At 41.6% G+C, this 22531-nt stretch overlaps 1 protein-coding gene across 1 annotated transcript in view; it reads left to right on the top strand.

The window, feature by feature from the left end:
- The first annotated feature begins 10852 nt into the window (after positions 1-10852).
- The window catches only part of arap3 (ArfGAP with RhoGAP domain, ankyrin repeat and PH domain 3), a 342751-nt gene continuing 331072 nt past the window's right edge, over positions 10853-22531 (top strand). The window contains exon 1 of the mRNA XM_043710000.1: positions 10853-11286. The gene's annotated coding sequence lies outside the window, so the exon portion shown is untranslated. The remainder of the gene's footprint in view (positions 11287-22531) is intronic.

Raw genomic sequence — 22531 nt, 5'->3', positions numbered from 1 at the left:
TTATCTTAAGAGGGTTGGAATATAAAAGCAGAGATGTACTACTAAGACTTTATAAAGCTCTGGTTAGGCCGTATTTGGAGTACTGTGTCCAGTTTTGGTCGCCACACCTCAGGAAGGACATACTGGCACTGGAACGTGTCCAGTGGAGATTCACACGGATGATCCCTGGAATGGTTGGTCTAACATATGAGGAACGGCTGAGGATCCTGGGATTGTTTTCATTGGAGTTTAGAAGATTAAGGGGAGATCTAATAGAAACTTACAAGATAGTACATGGCTTGGCGAGGGTGGACGCTAGGAAATTGTTTCCGTTAGGTGAGGAGACTAGGACCCGTGGACACAGCCTTAGAATTAGAGGGGGTAAATTCAGAACAGAAATGCGGAGACATTTCTTCAGCCAGAGAGTGGTGGGCCTGTGGAATTCATTGCCGCAGAGTGCAGTGGAGGCCGGGACGCTAAATGTCTTCAAGGCAGAGATTGATAAGTTCTTGATGTCACAAGGAATTAAGGGCTATGGGGAGAATGCGGGTAAGTGGAGTTGAAATGCCCATCGGCCATGATTGAATGGCGGAGTGGACTCGATGGGCCAAATGTCCTTACTTCCACTCCTATGTCTTATGGTCTAACCGGAGAGAGAATAGGTCCCCTCAAGGACCAAAGAGGACTGCAGGAGATGAACAAGGTCCTCAATGAATATTTCTCCTGCTTTTACCGTGGAGAAAGACATGAAGACTTGGGGAAGCTAATGGTGATATCTTGGAGACAGTCCAAATCACAGTAGAGGAAGTGTTGGATGTATTAGAATGTATGAAGGTAGATAAATCTCCTGGTCCTGACCAGATATATCCAAGAACACTGCAAGAGGCTAGAGAAGAAATTGCGGGAGCCCTGGCTGATATTTTTGCATCAAGATTAGCGTGGTGCTGGGAAAGCACAGCAGGTCAGGCAGCATCCGAGGAGCAGGAAAAATCGATGTTTTGGGCAAAAGCCCTTCATCAGGAATAAGGCTGGAAGCCTCAGGTGTGGAGAGATAAATGGGAGAGGGTAGACTGGGGAGAAGGTAGCTGAGAGTGCAGTAGGTGGGTGTAAAGGTGATAGGTAGGAGGGGAGGGTGGAGTGGAGGATTGACAGGTGGAACAGGTCAGGAGGACGGTGCTGAGCTGGGAGGTTTGAACTGGGTTAAGGTGAGTGCAGGGGAAATGAGGAAACTGGTGAAATCCACATTGATGCCCTGGGGTTAAAGCGTCCCGAGGTGGAAGGTGAGGCAGGCGTTGGGTGGCGAGGAAGTGGCGGTGGAGAAGGCCTAGGACCTGCATGTCCTCGGGGGAGTTGAAATGTTCAGCCACGGGGCGGTGGGGTTGATTGGTGCAAATCCTTAACAGAGAACATCTCCAGGACACCCGCCTGTCCCACCTGTCAAACCTCTGTCTCACCTATCTGTTCCAGTCCGGATGAAAGGCTTTTGCCCAAAACTCAAGTTTTCCTGTTCCTCAGATGCTGCCTGACCTCTGTGCTTTTCCAGCACCACTCTAATCTTGACTCTAATCTCCAGCATCTGCAGTACCCACTTCTGTTATTTGATATTTTTGCATCATTGGTAGCCATGTGTCATGCCCCAGAACACCAAAGGGTAGTGAATGTTGTGCCTTTATTCAAGAAGGGTTACAAAAACAAACCTAGGAGCTGTAGACCAGTAACCTTAACATCCGTGGTAGGTAAACTACTTGAGGAGATTGAGATATAAACTATACGGGCATTTGGAACAACAGGGTTTGATTAGGAGTAGTCAGCATAGCTTTGTGAGTGAGAGATCATGCTTCATAAATTTGTTAAGAGTTCTTTGATGAAGTGACCAGGAAGGTTGATCAGAGCAGGACAGTAGATGAAGTCTATGTGGATTTTAATAAGGCCTTTGATAAGATCCCACATGGTAGGCTGCTCTGGAAGGTTGGATGGCATAGAATCCAGCAGGAGCTGGCAAATTGGACACACAATTGGCTTGATGGTAGGAAGCAGAGGGTAGTAGTGAAAGGATGCTGGCCAGACTGGAGGCCTGTGACTAGTGGAGTGCCTGAGGGGTTGGTACTGGGCCCATTACTGTTTGTTATCTATATCAATGATTTGGATCAGAACATACAAGGCATGATCAGGAAGTTTGTAGATGACACATAAAATATGTGGTATTGTGAACAGTGAGGAAGGTTGTCAGAAACTGCAGCAGGACCTTGATCAGCTGGGTAAGTGGGCTGAGAAATGGCAAATGGAGTTTAATATAGATAAGTGTGAGGTCTTGCATTTTGGAAAAGCAAATCAAGGGGTTTCATAGTGAGTGTTCGACGTTTCGGGCACAGGCCCTTCTTCAGGAATTCCTGACCTGCTGTGCTGTTCCAGCAATGAAGTTTCAACTTTGATCTCCAGCATCTGCAGACCTCACTTTCTCCTCCTAATAGTGGCCTAACCAATGTCCTGTACAGCCACAACATGACCTCCCAACTCCTATAGACAATGCACTAACCAATAAATGCAAGTATATGAAACGTTTCTTCACTATCCTATCTATCTATGGCTTCACTTTCAAGGAACTGTGAATCTGCACTCCAAGGTCTCTTCTTTTCAGCAACACTCCCCAGGACCTTGCCATTAAATGTATAAGTCCTGTTAAGATTTGCTTTCCCAAAATGCAGCACCTCACATTTATCTAAATTAAACTCCAGCTGCCACTTCTCAGCCCATTGGCCCATCTGATCAAGATACCGTTGTAATCTGAGGTAACCTTCTTCGCTGTCCACTACACCTCCAATTTTGGTGTCATCTGCAAACTTACTAACTAAACCTCCTATGTTCACATCCAAATCATTTATATAAATGACAAAAAGTAGTGGACCTAGCACCGATCCTTGTGGCACTCCATTGATCACAGGCTTCCAGTCTGAAAAACAACCCTCCACCACCACCTCTGTATTCAGCACCGATCCTTGTGGCACTCCATTGATCACAGGCTTCCAGTCTGAAAAACAACCCTCCACCACCACCCTCTGTATTCTACCTTTGAGCTGGTTCTGTATCCAAATGGCTAGTTCTCCCTGTATTCCATAAGATCTAACCTTGCTAATCAGTATCCCATGGGGAACCTTGTTAAATGGGAAGGAAGTGAGGTCTGCAGATGCTGGAGATCAAAGTTGAAACTTTATTGCTGGAACAGCACAGCAGGTCAGGCAGCATCCAGGGAACAGGAGATTCGACGTTTCGGGCACAGGCCCTTCTTCAGGATTCCTTGTTAAATGCCTTACTGAAGTCCATGTAGATCACGTCTACTGTTCTGTCTCATCAATCCTCTTTGTTACTTATTCAAAAAACTCAATCAAGTTCGTGAGACATGACTTCCCATGCACAAAGCCATATATTATTGTTGAATGTTGTCAGGGACCATAGCTTTAGTATCTGTAATACCCAGTGCCTCTAACCATTTCCTGATATTACGTGAAGTGAATCGAATTAGGTGAAGATTGGCATCTGTGATGCTGGGGCTTCTGGAAGAGGCTGAGATGGACCATCCACTCGGCACATCTGGCTGAAGATTGTTGTGAATGACGCAGCCTTATCTTTTACATGAATTGCTGGGCTCTTCCATTATTGAGGATAGAGATATTTGTGAAGATTCCTCCTACAGGGAGTTGTTTAATTGTCCACCACTATTCATGACTGAATGTATCAGGACTGCAGAGCTTAGATCTGATCCACTGGTTAGGGATGACTTTGCTCTGTCTATCAGTTGCTGCTTATGTTATTTGACATGCAAGTAGTCCTGTTTGGTAGCTTCACCAAGTTGAAACTTTTTTTTATTTTGGTATGCCTGACACTGCTCCTGGCATGCCCACCTGCACTCTCCATTGAACCAGAGTTGATCCTTGGATGCCAGGCCATGAGGTTACAGATTGTGCTGGAGTACAGTTCTGTTGCTGTTGATGGCCCACAGTTCCTCATGGATGCCCAATCTTGAGTTGCTAGATCTGTTTGAAGTCTATCCCATTTAATATGGTGATCGTGCGACAAAATATGATGGAGGGTATTCTCAGTTTGAAGGTGGGTCTTTGTCTTCAGAAGGATTGTCTGGTGGTCATTCTTACCAACACTGTCATGGACAGATACATCTACAGCCAGCAGATTGGCAAGGATAAGGTCAAGTATACTTTTTCATTTTGTTGATTCCCTCACCACCTGCTGCAGACCCAGTCTAGCAGAGATTTATAAAAACATGAGGGGCATAGATAAAGTGAATAGCAAAAGTATTTTCCCTCAACACAAGGGGGTATATTTTGAAAATGAGAGGAGAAAGATTTAAAAAGGAACCTGAGGGGCAACCTTTTCAAGCCGAGGGTGGATTGTATGTGGAATGAACTGCCAGAAGAAGTGGTAGATGCAAGTTCAATTACATCATTTAAAAGATATTTGGACAAGTACATGAATAGGAAAGGTTTACAGTGATGTGGGCCAATTGCAGGCAAGTGGGATGAGTTTGGTTTGGGAAACTTGATTGGCACGGACGAGTGGACTGAAGGGTTTGTTTCTGTGCTGTCTGACAATGACTCTATGACCCAACTTATTTGATCAGTAATGCTGCTGCTGAGCCACTCTTGGTGGTCGACATTAAAATCCTCCACCCAGAGTACTTTTTGTGGCCTTGCCATCTTCAGTATGACTTCCAAGTGTGTTCAACACAGAGGAGTACGGATTCATCAGTCTAGGTACATGGTAACTAGCAGGAGATTTCCTTGTCCAAGTTCAAACTGAAGCCTTGAAACTTCATGGAGTTTGGAGTCAATGTTGAGGGCTCCCGAAACAACTCCCTCCGAAATATATCCCACTGTGCTGCTGCCTCTGCTGGGCCTGTTCTGCCAATGGGAAAGGACATATCCAGGGATGGTGATAGTGGTGTATGGGACATTGTTTGTAAGGTATAATTCCATGAGTATGACTAGTCAGGCTGTTGCTTGACAATTCTGTAAGATTGTTCTCGCAAGTTTGGCACTAGGCCCCAGATGTTAGTAAGGAGAACCTCACAGGAGAGGCAGTGCTGTTTCCACCGTTGTCTTTTCTGGTGCCGAGGTCAATGCCAGATGATTTATGCAGTTTTATATCCTTGTTGCAGCTTCATAGAATCTGATTCAAATGGGTGGTTTGCAAGGCCACTTCAGAGGATGGTTGACAGTCAATCACATTACTGTGGGTTTGGAATCACATGTAGGCCAGGACAGGTTTGCAGATTTCCTTCCTTGAAGGATATTAGTAAACCAAATAGATTTTTGAGACAATTGACAATAGTTTTGTAGTCATCAGTCAATTTGTAATTCCAAATTTTTTATTGAATTCAAATTCCACCATCTGCCATGGTGGAATTTGAACCCAGGTCCCGAGAACCTTAACTGAGTTTCTGGATTAGTAGTCGAGTGATAATACCACAAGACTATCACTTCCCCTTGCTTATGGCTTGGGGAGTAATCCAGAGATTGTAACCTCTTTTTTTTAATTTAGTTTCTAGTTGTGCAAAATCCTTAAGCAGAACCTCTTTCCTAATCCTACTTGTGTCGCTCATACCCGTATGGACTACAACAACTGGATCTTCCTACTTCCACTTCAAAATCGGCTCTTTTAGACAATAAAAGTGATAGAGTTTTGAAACTCTTTTCCACAAATGGTACCTAATGCTAGATTAGTTGTTAACATTCAATCTGAGCTAGAGTTCTTTTTGTATTTGGGATAAGACATAGAACATTATGACACAGTACAAGCTCTTCAGCCCTCGATGTTGCACCGACCTGTGTAACCAATCTGAAGCCCATCTAATGTACACTATTCCATTTTCACTTATATGTCTATCCAATGACCATTTAAATGCCCTTAAAGTTGGCAAGTCTACGACAGTTGCAGGCAGGACATTCCATGCCTCTACTACTCTCTGAGTAAAGAAACTACCTCTGACATCTGTCCTATATCGATCACCCCTCAATTTAAAGCTACATTACCTCATGCTAGCCATTACCAACCATGGAAAAAGGCTCTCACTGTCCACTCTATCTAATCCTTTGATCATCTTATATGTTTCAATTAAGTCACCTCTCAACCTTCTTCTCTCCAATGAAAACAGCTTCAAGTCCTTCAGCCTTTCCTCATAAGATCCTCCCTCCATACTAAGCAAATCTCCTCGAACCCTTTCCAAAGTTTTTACATCCTTCCTATAACGTGGTGACCAGAACCGTACGCAATACTCCAAGTGCTGCCACACCAGAGTTTTGTACAGCTGTAACATGACCTCATGGTTCTGAAACTCAATCCCTCTACCAATAAAATCTAACACACTGTATGCCTTCTTAACAATCCTATCAACCTGGGTGGCAACTTTCAAGGACATGGATCGAGATCTCTATGTTCATCTACACTACCAAGAATCTTACCATTAGCCCATTACTTTTTATTCCTGTTGCTCCTTCCAAAATGAATCACCTCACACTTTTCTGCATTAAACTCCATTTGCCACGTCTCAGCCCAGCTCTGCAGCTTATCTATGTCCCTCTGTACCCTGCAACATCTTTCAGCACTACCCACAACTACACCGACCTTAGTGTCATCTGCAAATGTACTAACCCACCCTTCTGTCCTCATCCAGGTCATTTATAAAAATGACAAATAGCAGTGCACCAAAAACAGATCCTTGCGGTATACCACTAGCAACTGAATTCCAGGATGAATATTTCCCATCAACCATCACCTTTCAGCTAGTCAATTTCTGATCCAAACTGCTAAATCACCCTCAATCCCATGCCTCCGTATTTTGTGCAACAGCCTACCGTGGGGAACCTTATCAAACGCCTTACTGAAATCCATATGCACCACATCAACCGCTTTACCCTCATCCACCTGTTTGGTCACCTTCTCAAAAAACTCAATAAAGTTTGTGAGGCATGACCTACCTTTCACAAAACCGTATTGACTATCCCTAATCAACCTATTCCTTTCTAGATGATTGTAAATCCTACTTCTTATAACCCTTTCCAACACTTTTCCCACAACTGAAGTAAGGCTCACGGGTCTATAACTTCCAGCGTTGTCCCTACTCCCCTTCTTGAACAAGGGGACAACATTTGCTATCCTCCAGTCTTCTGGCACTACTCCTGCAGGCAATGATGACATAAAGATCAAAACTAAAGGCTCTGCAATCTCCTCCCTTGCTTCCCAGAGAATCCTAAGGTAAATCTCATCTGGCCCAGGGGTCTTATCTATTTTCAAACTTTTCAGAATTGCTAACACTTCATCTTTGTGCACCTCATCCCATCTAATCTAGTAGCCTTTATCTCAGTATTGTCCTCAACAACTTTGTCTGTTTCCAGTGTGAATATTGACAAAAAATATTCATTTAGCGCTTCCCCATCTTCTCTGACTCCATGCACAACTTCCCACTACTACCCTTGAATGGCCCTAAGCTTACTGTCATCATTCTTTTATTCCTGACATACCTATAGAAAGCCGTAGGGTTTTTCTTGATCCTATCTGCCAACGACTTCTCATGTCCCCTCCTGGCTCTTCTTAGCTCTCTGTTTTGGTCTTTCCTGGATCCAGGCAAAATGTAGGTATGTGGAGTTAGGACATGGATCAGCCATGGTCTCATTTAATGGCAGAACAGGGCCAAAGGACTGAATGGCCTACTTGTGTTTGTGTTTCTGCATACTCAATTCCAGTGAATTATCACACCTGCCTTTACTCTTCAATTTCCTACTTCTCATTGCCAGAACAACAAAAACCTGTCGTGCCTTTGAATTTGATGCCAGTGGGTGGGAACTGTACCAGAAAATAAAATTCAATCAATCCTTCATCAGAACTGAGAAACCTTGGCAATGTAATTAGTTTTGAACAAATGGGCAAGGAGAAGAAAGAAGGGCAATAAAATGGTAGAAAACCGTTCTAATTCAAAGACAATTGAGTTAAATAAAATCAAGAACTGTGGATGCTGTAGATCTGAAACATGCACAGAGAATGCTGGAGAAACTCTGTGCTGAGATAGAAACAGGGTCAAAAATCATACAACACCAGGTTACAGTGCAACAGATTTTTTAAAACCACAAGCTTTTGGAGTTTGTTAATGTTTTGAGACCTTTCTTCAAAAATAGAAACAGCGAGGAAAAGCTTGTATTTATACTGATAATGAGACTTTGAGCAAAGATGGGTGGAGGGAAAAGGAGTGACTGAATAAGTGGAGACAGAGGCCAGTGAGAGAGAGACAGAAAAATGGGTAGCAGACAAAGCGACTGTTGATAGTAAACCAGGGGAGGCGATCGGTGATAATGGGAATGATGAGTAATTAAAAATGGGTTTACTGTACTGAAAGCAACCTGTTTCACAACAGGACCTGGGGCTGTGAGGGCAGGTAACAGACAAGGAAAGGGGTGTATTATTTGGATTAAAAAGTGAAAGGCCAAAGAAAGTGGGAATGGAACAAATAAAGATACAAAGCATGGGTCTAGAATAAGTTCTAACAAAGTGTCATACTTGACTTACTGTGTTAACTTTATTTGACTCTCCATAGATTCTTCTAAACCTGAGTTTCTCCAGCACTTTCTGTTTCTTATTCAGATTTCCAGTATCTGCACACTTTTACTTGATGTGTCCAGCAGAATTATGGACAGCTGCCACCTGAAAACAAATCAAAAACAAAAAGGAAGCAAAAAATATCTAATTGTGGGCAGGGGATTTAACATGATATTATTGAACTCACTGTTGTGTGTAAGGCTGGAAATGCTTAATAGAAAACTGAGGAGCTGCCCTTTGTCTCACTGGAGACTCAGCCTATGTGAACATTGAACTATTTCATTTCATATGCTGGAGCTTCTGTTTCACTGGGGCTCATTATTTCTATTCAGCCACAAATGCTCCCAGCATCCAACCACTATTGCTAAATAATTTGGACGTAATGTCACTATGCAATATTAGCTATGTACTGTTTGCCATAAACCAGCAATGATTATGCCAGTGATCTTAATTTCAGCTATTGTTAGGATCTAAATTTAGTTGTTGATGTTATTTTGATATTTGTTATGATCATGTGTGTAATTTGCTAGTTTACTGTCAATTACAATGATATCTTTGTCTGACTGTAGTTAACTCTTAGCTGTCCACTGAACCTGCATAACCAGTCTTTCGACTGTCTAACAGTCAATCAGGGAGTGAAAATAAAAGCTGGCTTTCAATATCTACAGTTCATGAGTGAATACAAAAAAAAAAGGAAATATCACAGTGTATGGTACGGAACCAGGAAATAAACTATTTTACAGAAATTGCTTTCTGAGTCTTGTTGAAAATCATCAGAAATGTTGCAAATGTGTTAGTCTGCAGCGCTGTTGCTGCTGAGGTGTCGGATGGCCCACTGTCCTCAGTTGGACATTAGCCCCATGATTGCCTGTTAATTGGTGCTGAAAACAAAATGTACCCCAAATAAAATAAAAGAAAGAACTGTGGATGCTGGAAATCAGAAACAGAATCAGAATATGCTGGAAAAAAAAACAGGTCTGGCAGTACCTGTGAAAAGAAAACAGAGTTAATGTTTCAGGTCCGGTGACCCCTCCTCAGAATATGCCCCAAGTTCCCTTTGCAAGAAGTCAGGTCACCTCCTGCTTTCAAAGTAATGGCAGGACTTCAACCTCTCCTGGAAGATTCTGCTCCAAGACTTTGTTCATTTTGTGATTAGCATGATGATCGGAACCACGCAACTCAGGTAATCAGTGGAGGGTTTACCATTGGAGTTGAGGGGTGAGGGTTGGAGGGGGGCTGCCTTGCGATGATTCCTCCAGGAATATGACCAGAGATTATAATTCTAAATGGTTATCATCAAATCTTTGGGTATCACTCCTTCATCTGTTCAGGCTGCACAGAGCTGGAGTATCATCACTCAGAGTGATTGGCATCAGACACTGCCCGACTATCAGGAACCTGCATTCACTGCTTGAACTCTGTTTTATTGGTGCCTCTTCTTCTACTCAAATCATAAAAGACTTGCATTTATATTGTACCTTTCATATCTCCAGGATAGCTTAAGCCAATGAAATAAGATCAAAGTGTAGTTGTTGTCCTAATATAAAAAATAACAGTAGCCAATTGGCACAAAGCAAAATCCCACATAACTACATTCAGATAAATACCAGATTGTCTGTTTTAGTGGAACTTGTTGAGATGGCCAAGACCTCAGGCAGAACCTCCTTTGCTGAAGCATCTTTGACATCATCTGAAAGAGCATGAGGGACCCCAATTTAACAGGGTTCTATAGAAGAGTCATACTAAGTTGGAAACATTAATTCTGTTTCCCTCTAAGGGAACGTGTGTGCAGCTAGCTAGGACAGCATTTATTGCCCATCCATAATTGCCCAGAGGTCAGTTAAGAGTCAATGACATTACAGTGGGTTTGGAGTTAAATGGAGGCCAGACGAGGTAAAGATAGCAGTTTCCTTCCCTAAAGAATGTTAGTGAGGCAGATGGGTTTCTATGGGCAGCACGGTAGCACAGTGGTTAGCACTGCTGCCTCACAGCACCAGAGACCCGGGTTCAATTCCCGCCTCAGGCGACTGACTGTGTTGAGTTTGCACATTCTCCCCGTGTCAGCCTGGGATTCCTCCGGGTGCTCCGGTTTCCTCCCACAGTCCAAAAATGTGCAGGTCAGGTGAATTGGCCATGCTAAATTGCCCATAGTGTTAGGTGCAGGGGTAAATGTAGGGGAATGGGTCTGGGTGGCCTGCCTTGCTGTGTCCCTCCCCCTCCTGATGCTGCCTGCCTTGCTGTGTTCCCCCAGCCTTCTGCTTGTCTTCCTTTGATTCCAGCATCTGCAGGTTTTTGTGTCTAATCTGGATGGGTTTTTGCAGCTGACATTTCAACATTTCCTGAAACTTTTCCAGCATCGACAGGATTTTGCTTTTATTTCACTTTTACTGGCGCAAAGATCTGAATCCCTGGCAATTTGTTTGCTTGAAATAGAGCTCTCTGAAACCTGCAATTTAGTGTGGGACTGGAACAGGGAAGAAAGTCGGCAGAGCTGGTCTCTCAGCGTCTAATCCTCGCTCTGTAAATGCTACAGCTCTTCGCTCCTCCTCCTCTGGACCTGACCTCACAGAAACTCTCCTCCCCGGAGCCTCAAACTACAACTACAGAAGTGAGGACGCCAGCTGGATAGGATTCCGGAACACAGACACAGGCACAGAGAAGGAGAATAAACCCAACTCCCGGAGTTAACATCAAGAGCAGGAAAAGGTACCACAATTTCTCACTCACGCCGAGTTTCTGGCTGTAGTTAATGATTGTTACCGGGTTTGAGAAAAGGTTGCGAGCAGGAATCGGAGGCAGGAGATCCGAGTTCTAATCTTTAAAAATTAAGCATCGAATTCAACTTCATCCCTTTCGAGAATTCGCTGTTGATTCAGTGTTTCCGCCCTGCTCCCGTTGCTGGTCTGACCACAGGACGGTATTCTCGAGATATCAGCCCTAACCCAGCTCCTTGTTACTATCTTGCAACTTTGTCCCAGTCTTTACCCAGAAACTGACAACTTCATTAATGGGGCCATAGCTATTACCCATCTCCAGAATGTTCCCGAATTTCAGGCGGAATGTGTTGCGTGTATTTTGATTTTAGGAGTTGTGTGTTTGAGCTTCTGGGGCAGATGCGGTTATGGTTGTGTCCGTTGTTCGCATCGTCTCAAACACAGCCTCCAATTCCAGTCAGTTCTGAGTTGATGTGTTTCCAGGTTAATCCCAGTTGCTGCTCTCTAACAGTCACTCAACTACAACAGGAACACGAGAGAGTGATTTCTGCATTTAGCTCACTCTCCCCCATTCAGTCTTCTGCTGCAGAATTATTTGTTTGACAGCTTCCCCTGACATTTTGTTGAGATCTGGCCCTGACATTCTGTCCTACCATTGGTCAGAGAGTCTCTCTGACAGTTCAGTGCCTGGTATCACTAGACCAGGACATGATGGGAATGTAATTCCTCTATGGTCCCCTGGGTAAAGCTATTGCTTCGAATAGTCTAAGGCATAAAGACCACTCTCTGTGACTTGACTTCATTTCTTCCTATCACTGTAACAGCCAGCAGGTTTTGAGATTTTTGTTTATTTATTAGTGGGATGTGGGCATCGCTGTCTGGGTAGCATTTATTGCTAATCCATAGTGACCCTTCAGAAGATGATAGTAAACTGCCTTCTTGAACTAATACAGTTCATATGCTGTAGCTAGACCCACAATGCCCTTAGGGAGGGAATTCCAGGGATTCTGACCCAGTGATAGTGAAGGAACAATGATATATTTCCAAACCAGGATGGTGAGTGGCTGGAAGAGGAACTTGCAGGTGGTGGTGTTCCCATGTATCTGCTGCCCTCGTCATTCTAGATGGAAGTGGTCATGGGTTTGGAAGGTGCTGCCTAATGATCTTAGGTGAATTTCTGCAGGGCATCTTGTAGATCACTGTAGCACTGATGGTGGAGGGAATGGATGCTTGTGGATGTGGTGCCAATAAATTAGGCTACTTTGTCCTGGATAGTGTCAAGCTTCTTGAGTGCTTTTGAAGTTGCAAACATCCAGGCAAGTTGAGGGAATTCCATCACACTCCAGACTTGTGCCTTGTAGATAATAGACAAGTTTTGGGGAGTCAGGAGGTGAGATAATTACTGCAGTATTCCTAGCCTCTGACTTGTTATTGTAGTCACTGTGTTTATGTGATGAGTCCAGTTGAGTTTCTCCTGAAGATGGTGATGATTTACTCCTGAAGATGCTATATAAATGCAAATTGTTGTTGAGGTACATCGCATACAGATTCAGCAGCTTCTGGAAAGAAGACGACAAAAAAAAAGGATAAGATTTGAGTTTTTATTTTAAATATTGCTGTAATGAATCCAACAATTTTTTTACAAGGTAGTTTGTACTGAGTTTGTGAAGCAGCCACAAGTCTCCAGCAAGCCTTTGTTGTTCCTCTTTTGTCTTGTGTGTCAATATTTACTGAGTTTTAAGAAATACGGGATATACATTGCAACAGAAAACTTAAATGCAAAATGAAAGCTGCATTTGATGCCATATGTGAAACAGGCATTAACTAAAACTGTGGAAAAACACAAAATAAAAAAAAATTATTTTTCAATAGCAGCAAAAATCCTTATAATGTAAATTCTCACAGTGAAAAAAAATGAACCCAGCCTTTAAACATGGAACAAAACAGGAACCATTCCCATGCATTTGTGCAGCTTGGCATTGGGGTTTTAAAAAAAACAGTTTGTGGATTTAAGAAAACAAATAAATAAAGGAAAAAAAAACTGACTAAACCCCATTTCGAAATTGTAATTAATATTCCACAAAAACAACCAATCATAGCACTTAATCAAAATCTTTAAGCCCTTTGATGTGGCAGTCCTAATAATTTTTAGTGGAACCCATCACTGAGGGAAATATCAAATATAGTTTCAAAGTTTTCCGTTATTGCGCATTTTGATGCACATCTGGCAATTATTGACACTTTTCTGATGTTGACATTGACCAATGAAAGGGAGGTGTTGCTTTTTCTATCACCTGTCATTTTGAAGTTTGAAATCAACTAGGAGGAAGTAAGGACTACAGATGCTGGAGATCAGAGTCCAGAGTGTGGTGCTGGAAAAACACAGCCAGTCTGGCAGCATCCGAGGAGCAGGAGAATCAATGTTTCAGCCATAAGCCCTTCATCAGGAATGAGGGTTTATGCCCAAAACATCGATTCTCCTGCTCCTTGGATACTGCCTGATCTGCTGTGCTTTTTCAGCACCACTCTAATCTTGACCCTTCTTCCCATCAAGACTATGTCGACGTATGATCCATTTCTAACTAAAATCCTTCTGCCTCTAAGCGGTCCACATCCCTCAATTCCTGACTATTCATGTATCTGTTAAGATGCCTCTTGAACTTTGCTGTTGCAGCCACCTCCACACCTCGTGTGGTCATACATTCCAGGCATTTACCAGCCTCTGTGTAAAAAAAACTGCCTCTCACATCTCCTTTTAAACTTATCCTCTTTTGCCTTGAACCTATTAGTTTTATATTTCATCCAGAAGACAGCATCTCCAACCACATTTTTTCAGTTCCAACTGTCCTTCACCCCGACCCTCCATCAGTACTGACCCTCCGACAGTGCAACACTCCCTCAGCACTGACCCTCTGACAGTGCGGCATCCCCTCAGCACTGACCCTCTAACAGTGCAGCACTCCCTCAGTGCTCTAGATATGATTCGTATCCATGTTATATTTTTGACTTTGGATGCCTAAAGCTGTGGGGTCAGAGAGGGCAATTTCAAATGACAGCCCATTAATATGATGAGCAGATCAACTTAGGATGGGCAATGGAATTGACAATGTGTTGATACTCTGGCTGAAATTCAGCCTCAGGAAACATGCAAAGCGGATGTTGATGAATCTATTACATGTCCTGCGTAATTCGTATTGGCTTGCTACAGTTCACCTTGTACCTTTATCTAAAAGGAAATGTCACCAGCTTCCTGTTTTGGCTGAATCATCATTCATGATCATTTTAGACTGATATTTGCGTGCAGAGAGCATCTTAATAAGAAACATTAGTTTTAAAGCAAAAGGGGTGATGTTCAAACAAGAAATATGATGCCTTCTTAGTCAGTTATAACTGTTCAGTTCCAAAATCTGAATTACTTCAGATCATTTTTTCAGAAATTTGCAATTTTCAGTCAATATTGGATCTGTCCATTAGAAAATCCAATGACATGAAACAGAGGTTCTACGAAGATGTTGATGAAGATGAAGGTTCAACGGCAATACTGATAAGGAGTAGAAAATAAGGTTGTCTAAAGTAACATGTGACACCAAGGGAGGAGAATTGTTGCAAATATGAAATGGGAATAGTTCTCTCCTTGCCCTTTTTTGGTGGAGGGGTGGGGGAGTGGGCGAGGGTGGATTTTGATTTACCTGTTTCTATTATTATCAATTTCAGTTCATTGCATTGTGTGATCTCAAGCAAATGGACTGTAATCATATCTTTACTTCAGCTGACAAATTGCTGTTCATTTCTCTGGATCATTGTATTTTTGAATCAATATTCTGAAGATTTAGCTGAAAGCCAATTGATCTTCCTGGAATTGAATAGCGATGTAATTGGATTACCTGAAACCCTTCCCTTTCCTAAAATACTATATATTTAACAATACTTTCCTGTCCATCTCTACAATCATGACAATATAATCAGTAAACTTTCACTAATGTTTATCATGTTTAAGTGACTAGTGAAAAATATTGACCTTCTGAGATAAGGTTGTGTGTTGGAATAATGCAGGATTCAGTTATTCTGACATTGATTAAGGAACTTGCCCTGGGTGCAGTGAGAATGAATTTCAACACAAGGCGAAATGTCCTGTTGTTTATTCAATACATTGATGTCAATGTGTTTTGATATATTTGACACTGTACGCCAAGTAAACTGTGATAAGGATTTGTGTGAAAATAACACAAAACAGATTTTCCATGAACTGCATTGAGATGATCAACAGCAATGTTCCACAACTTCAATTTATAAAAATAATGACATAGTCCACTTTGCAGAATCAGAAACAAACAGGTTATAACCTGCTTTAAGTTTCAGAAGATATTGGGCAGATGGCTAAAGAGGAACTGCTAAAGAGCCAATGAGAGGTCAGGAGGCAGAGAGGTTTTTTTATTTGTAGGATGTGGGCATCGCTGACTGAGCCAGCATTTATTGCCCATCCCTAATAGCCCATCCCTAATTGCCCTTGAGAAGGTGGTGAGCTGCCTGCTGCTGTGGATCGACCCACAATGCAATTAGGAGGGAATTGTAGAATTTTGACCCAGCGACAGTGAAGGAACGGTGATATATTTCCTAGTCAGGATGGTGAGTGGCTTGGAAGGAAACTTGAAGGGGGTGGTGTTCCCAATGTATCTACAACCCTTGTTCATCTAGATGGTAGGGGTCGTAGGTTTGGAATGTGCTGTCTAAGGATCTTTAGTGAATTCCTGCAGTGCACCTTTTAGGCAGTGCACGCTGCTTCTACTGAGCATTGATGGTGGAGAACATAGGAGAAAAACAGGAGAAGAATGTGAGTAAAGGGCAAGGGGGTCATTCAGAGAACGTTTAGCTCAGTGGAAGCTGAGGAGGGTGAAAAGTGGTCGAGGCAGCTGATTCAATAATCCTAATATTTGTGACAAAGGAAAACCTAATCAGATAAATTGTTCACGTGAAGAATGTAATTACCCAGTTAGAAGTTAGGAATAAAGAGAGAAATGCCTGTTGATTGATGATAAACAAATAATATTTTTTTGGACATTGATGGCCTCTCCCTGGTCCTGGTAAAGTTTAGATGAGAACTTCAAGCATCCATTGGGAAGCCTGGATGTATCACTTAAGGATTTTAAAAATGAGTAATGGCTGAAGAGAGCTGAGATTTTAACAACGTATTAAGCTTTTGTTCCCAACTGACTTGAATTAAAGATGTGAGATACTTGATTTTATTGTGTTTTTGAAAACACCCTTGATGTTCCTGTTACTACCATTAAAATATATCAGAGCTTCCACCACAAAGTATCCAATACAGAATGAAATGCAAACGATATGAGAAATATTATGGAGTCTGTTGCTATGGAAATGGGAATGTAGAGAAGAAGTTCATATGTGACCTCTTGTGACATTGTGACCAATCTTTACTTTCAATTAGGAATGGCTCCCCTGTCCGGGGAATGGTGAAAAGAGGCACTTTGAAATTTCACTGAATTTCCTTGATAAAGGAAACATTCATTTGTGAACAGTCATTAGGGAAAATGATTAATAAATTCTTTCAGAATGCATGTAGAGGGCAATCAAATAACAACGCTCTCCTTGTACATCATAATTCAAACTAAAACAAAACTGGGGTCAGAGTGAGTGCAGGAAACTGAGCCTGGAGAGAATTTGCAGCAAGCCAGTCCTTAGTCAGGACAGAGATGGTCCAGAAAATAACCCAACTGAGTTACAATGTACATTAACATGAAAATATTCCTATAAATTAGATATGAAAAGTTGTACAATGGATCTAAACTGAAACAAATAAAAATTATACTAAAAATAAATATTAGGAAGAATTTTATTCCAGAAGTGTAGAATATTTGAATAACTTATTAGGCATGTGTTCCTGGATAAAAGCACCAGGGGCATTCAGGGTGGTCCGGATATTAATGTTCAGAGTCCTAGAGTAATGTAATTTGAGGAGCTGTAATGTATTTTCATATTCTTGTTTCTTCAATTCTTGCTTTTATAAGAACATAAGAAATTGATATAGAAGTCAGCCATTCAGCCCCTCAAACTTGTCTACCCATTCTTTGATCACAAATCTGCCCCAGGCCTCATCTGTTCTTTTAAGCCAAATCATCATAGTCTTCAACTCCGATATTACAGGTAAAATCTATTTAGCTCCTCTTTGAATATTTTCGGTGATCTAACCTCCACAACTCACTGGTGTTGAGAATTCCAGATGTCCAGTATCCTCTGGAAGAACAAATACCTTCACATCCCAGTTGTAAATGTGACCAATCATATTCTGTAATTATATATCACAAGTATGAGACTCCTTTCTCATGGGAACATCTTCTCAACATCTCCCCTGTAAAACTTTCTCAGAGTCTTGTATATTTCAATAAGATCATCCTTCATTATTCTAAATACTGCTAACTAAAGCCTTAACCTCTCAGGTGGCATGGTGGTTAGCACTGCTGCCTTACAGCACCAGGGTCCCAAGTTCGATTCCAGCCTCGGGTGACTGTCTTGTGGAGTTTGCACATTCTTCCTGTGTACAGGTCAGGTGATTTGGCCATGCTAAATTGCCCATAGTGTTAGGTGCATTAGTCAGAGGGAAATGGGTCTGGATAGGTTACTCTTCGGAGGGTCAAACTTGTTGGGCCGAAGGGCCTGTTTCCACACGTAGTGAACCTAAATCTAAATTCCTGAAATGATAAGTTGTTGATTACATTGGCTGTCATTATATAATTATTGAAGTGCATTAGAGCATTTTTCTCAGTGAAAGAAGTGCAATCAATTATTTTAAGCTGTAGAAACAGTGCTTTGGAACTCAAATGTCATGATTTGAAATGATCTAATAACCCTTTACCTTTGAAGAAATTATTCTGTCGATTTAACTTCAATAAAAATCCACTTACCTGCTTGTGGCCAACTGGCACATCAAAAAAAAAGGCTTTATTGTCTTGGTCTTCTCTTGCCTGTTTTGAGAGAGAGCCCTATGAAATTGATTGGCTGAGTTTCATAAGCTATTACACCTCTCAACTCAGCAACAAATGTATAAATATTTTGAGCAATGCACAAGGGTTTTTGAAAATTTATCTGTCTTTGGTATGGTTTCTGAGTAGATGTCTGTTTGTTTTTACAATTGTTTGGCCACTTGGATATTTGTCAGGATAAATTGCTGTGTTTGGTGACAGATCAAAGAAGTTGTTAGAGATTTGAAAAAAAGAAAAGTTCACAGAATTGTTATGATGCAGAGAGAGGGCATTTGGCCCATTGTGCCTGCATTAGTCCTATTGCCCAATACTAATTTCCTGTCTTTTCTCCCCATTTCCCTGCACACTATTTCTATCCAAATAATCATCCAATTCCCTCTTGAATGCCTCAATTGAACCTTACTCCATCACATTACCAGGCAGCGCATTCCAGACCCTAACTACTTGCTGCTGGAACAAGGGTTTCCTCACATCACCCTTGCTTCATTTGCACATGACTTTAAATCTATATCACCTTCATTTTAAAAAATACAAATAGGAACAGTTTTTCCAATGTATTCCATCTAGTCGTTCTTGATTTTGAACATTTCTATTAAATTTTCTCTCATCCTTCTTCTCTGTAAGAAGAATAGTCCCAAATTCTTCAGTCAGTAAGCTGGTCATCAAGTTTGTCCAGTGGGAGAGTTACAGACCCAGGAAAGAACGAGACTCCAATCCTAACCCTCCCACAAGAGGTCAGGTTATTTGGCTTCAAGTCAGCAGAAACAGTGGCCTTTTTCAGGCAACAACAAGATGCTATTGAGGAGATGATAACCTAGTGGTGTAATGACTAGACTATTAATCTCAAAATGCAGATAACATTTTGGTTACCCAGGTTTGAATCCTGCCATGGTAGATGGTGGAATTTGACTTCAATAATAGAAATGTGGAATTAAGAGTCTAATGATGACCATGAACTACTGTGAGGAAAAACAATGAGCCGGGTGCTGGCAGGTGGGACTAGATTGGGTTGGGATAGCTGGTCGGCATGGATGGGTTGGACCAAAGGGTCTGTTTCCATGCTGTACATCTCTATGACTCTATGACTCAATGTTCTTTAGGGAAGGAAATCTTCCATCCTTATCTGGTCTGATGTCTCCAGATCCACAACAATGTGAGTAACTCTTAACTGCCCACTGGGCAGTTAGAGGTGGGCAATAAATGCTGGACTAGCCAATGACACCCATGTCACCAGGATATAAAGAAAATAAGATTCTCGATTCTACAGCCGCAGCTGTCTTACAAGTGTAGATATGAGAAACTAGCTAACAACCTCTAAACCACTACTCTGCTGCAAACCAAACACAACTCTCACTGATGTTGACCTGACCTCAGAAGAGAAACAGAAAAATGGGGGCAAATAAATTCTAACCATCCCAAACAGAACAAGTGTTGGACTGAGGTGTACAAAGTTAAAAATCACACAACACCAGGTTATAGTCCAACAGGGTTAATTGAAAGCACACTAGCTTTCGGAGTGATGCTCCTTCATCACCTGATGAAGGAGCGTCACTCCAAAAGTTAGTGTGCTTCCAATTAAACCTATTGGACTATAACGTGGTGTTGTGTGATTTTTAACTTTGCCTGATTGTAGTCTGCCTTATTTCTCTCCAGTATTGTACTAGACATTATGATTGGCAGGAAATATCGAAGTTAAATACCCTAAACTTGTATTGACCAAGAAACAAAAAGGATTCAAAAGCTTGAAAGACTTTAACTTTTTCATATCAAATTTCAAAGAGTTCCCATTTCTATTGCGTAGTTCCTGATGTCTGTCCATAGTGGAAACAGGATGAATGGCTATGGAAAATGCAGAGGGGAAATGTGAGAATGAGAAGGCATGGAGGAATAGCAAGCAGGAGTGTACAGGGTGAGACAATTAGCAGGTGAGCTATATAAAAATGATGTGGAGAGCAGGACTGATATTCCTCAGAGGTTACATGGGTGTGCCAGCAAGCCGTCCTTGATGCTCCTACCCCACATCACCCCTTCTCCTTTCTGAAACTGCCTTTGATCAGTCTCGGGAAGGGACAGATCAGAATCTTGTCTCCAGAGGAAAGTCAAAGGAGTGGAATGATACTTGCTGGTGGAGATGATGTGTTCACAATGAGGCTCTCTGGAAGTGATTGACTCTCATTTCCTGAAGCTGACATGGAATTCCAGTGTCACTGTCATTTCTCAGCTGACATTTGTTCCACAGTCTGAAAAAAAGCTTGTTGTCGAATTGAATATACACCATATTAATGGTTCCTGCTCATACACGAAAACATTGTGTCCGAGCAGTGACCTGGAAGGTTAGTCAATCATGGTAATGAACATTCAGAGGTGAGGGGGTAAAGTCTGCTCTATGCTGCCAAGAGCCATTTGGAAATGACAAAAGCTCCAATAGATAAACAATGAAATATTTTGGCATTTAAAACAGGGGTGTCCAACCACAACCCTTATGGTCACACATTGAACACTCCCGTTCCGCGATACCTGAGACACAATTAAAACAACTTGCTGCTTTTGAGACAAAGATCTGCTTTTTTAACCTACCAGCCCTTTGGCCAGCTCTTTCCAAACCATTTCCCTTCAAGACCCTAACTGAAGGCTTGAAAACAGTCACAAATCCTCAGTGAGAGGTAGAACAGGAGGATGGGGAGACAGCAGACAAAAGGGGTATTGGCACCTTCTGCCTCAAAGCTTGCACTTCCAAACTTTCAGCTCGTGACCCCTGATCTATGACCAAGACTTGACCAAACCATCAGTTTGTTGATTTGCAGATGAAGTAGTTTGATGTAAGCAATTAAATTGTTCACCCCGTCTTGTTGAAATGAATTGCACTGTGAGAAGGAGATGAAAGAAGGTCATTGTAATAGAAAGTGAGAGAGGCTGGATTGTTGGAAGGAGACCGGTGTACACAGTTGGGTCAGTGGCCTTTTTCTGAGTTGTAAGGTACTGTATTGTTTTATCCAATACCATTTCATAACATCTTTATGTTCTCACCTGAACAATGTGGTCAGAAAATGAACCAGTTCGCAAAACCTCATTCCTGATTAGAATACACCATCTCCATTTCATCTTTCAATTTCTTCCATTGCTGACAATCTCTATTTTTGTTAAAAAAAATTTCTCCCCCTTGCATTACATTCTGTTTTTAGTCTAACTTTTACTGCCTGCTTACCCTGAACTGTTCTCTTCCACTAAATAAGTATTGATACTGTTAAATGAACTCTCTGTGTTAACTTCACTGCTTCATGCCCTTTGTCATTATTTCCGTTATTTGTGCTTCCAGTATTGACTGTTCACTTTCTCCCTACTCCCACTTCATTTCTGCTTTTTATTGTTGACTATTTTACCCCTCTCTGTCATTACTTCCTCTTCCCTCAACTCATGCTGAGACCTTTCGAGTCCTACACACCGATTGTGCAAGAATGGGACTTTGGACAATACAATGCAAGCACTCCCACAGGAGGAAAACTAGCACCTAGCAACTCACTGTTTATTGCTGTAAATCTGTTTTATGTTCAGGAAAGTCAGATATTTGGTTACTAATTAACAGATGTTAATTAGAAACTTTTTCTACTTGAGCAAGGGTCATTTAGTATATTCGAGGGTGAGACAGACAGCTTTTTAATCATTAAGGGAGTTCTCGGTTATGGGGAAAAAGTGGAGTTGAGGATTGTCATATCCGCCGTGATCTCATTGAATGGTGGAGCAGATGCAATGGGCTGAATGGCCTATTTATCGTTCATTGTCTAATGGTCTTATGACTCTTCCTGTCATGCAGGTTTAATCAAGCTCATCCAAACTTAGAGACAGTGAAAGTTTTGAATTGAAATTATGAGTACTAAATAAATTTCAAAATAGATCTCTCAGTTTGAGAGATGGCTATATTTCAATTAACATTGTTTAAATTTCTTTCAGAGCTATTATGGTGCTGGTATTGTCCGATGACTAAGTATCAGAAAATACGGACTCATACCATTTGTGGAAAACTTGAGAGAATTCTGATTATTTATCGGTACAAAAGAACAATACCTCTTTTATTCTCATACTTAAAGTTTTCACATAAACTGTTATATCCTGTTTTCATTCAAAGACAGTGTATTAACAAGAAAATAATTGTTAATATCTGAGCTGCATAAAGTCAGTTCCAGTGTTTCTCACCAGAATCTCAACGGTGAACAAGACAGTCTAACTAGGCAACCAATTAAA

This window comes from Chiloscyllium plagiosum, chromosome 20 (genome assembly GCF_004010195.1).
Source record: "Chiloscyllium plagiosum isolate BGI_BamShark_2017 chromosome 20, ASM401019v2, whole genome shotgun sequence".
In the NCBI taxonomy this organism is placed as follows: Eukaryota; Metazoa; Chordata; class Chondrichthyes; order Orectolobiformes; family Hemiscylliidae; genus Chiloscyllium; species Chiloscyllium plagiosum.
The sequence above is the reverse complement of the archived record's forward strand: the minus strand, read 5'-3'. Positions and strand labels throughout refer to the sequence as shown.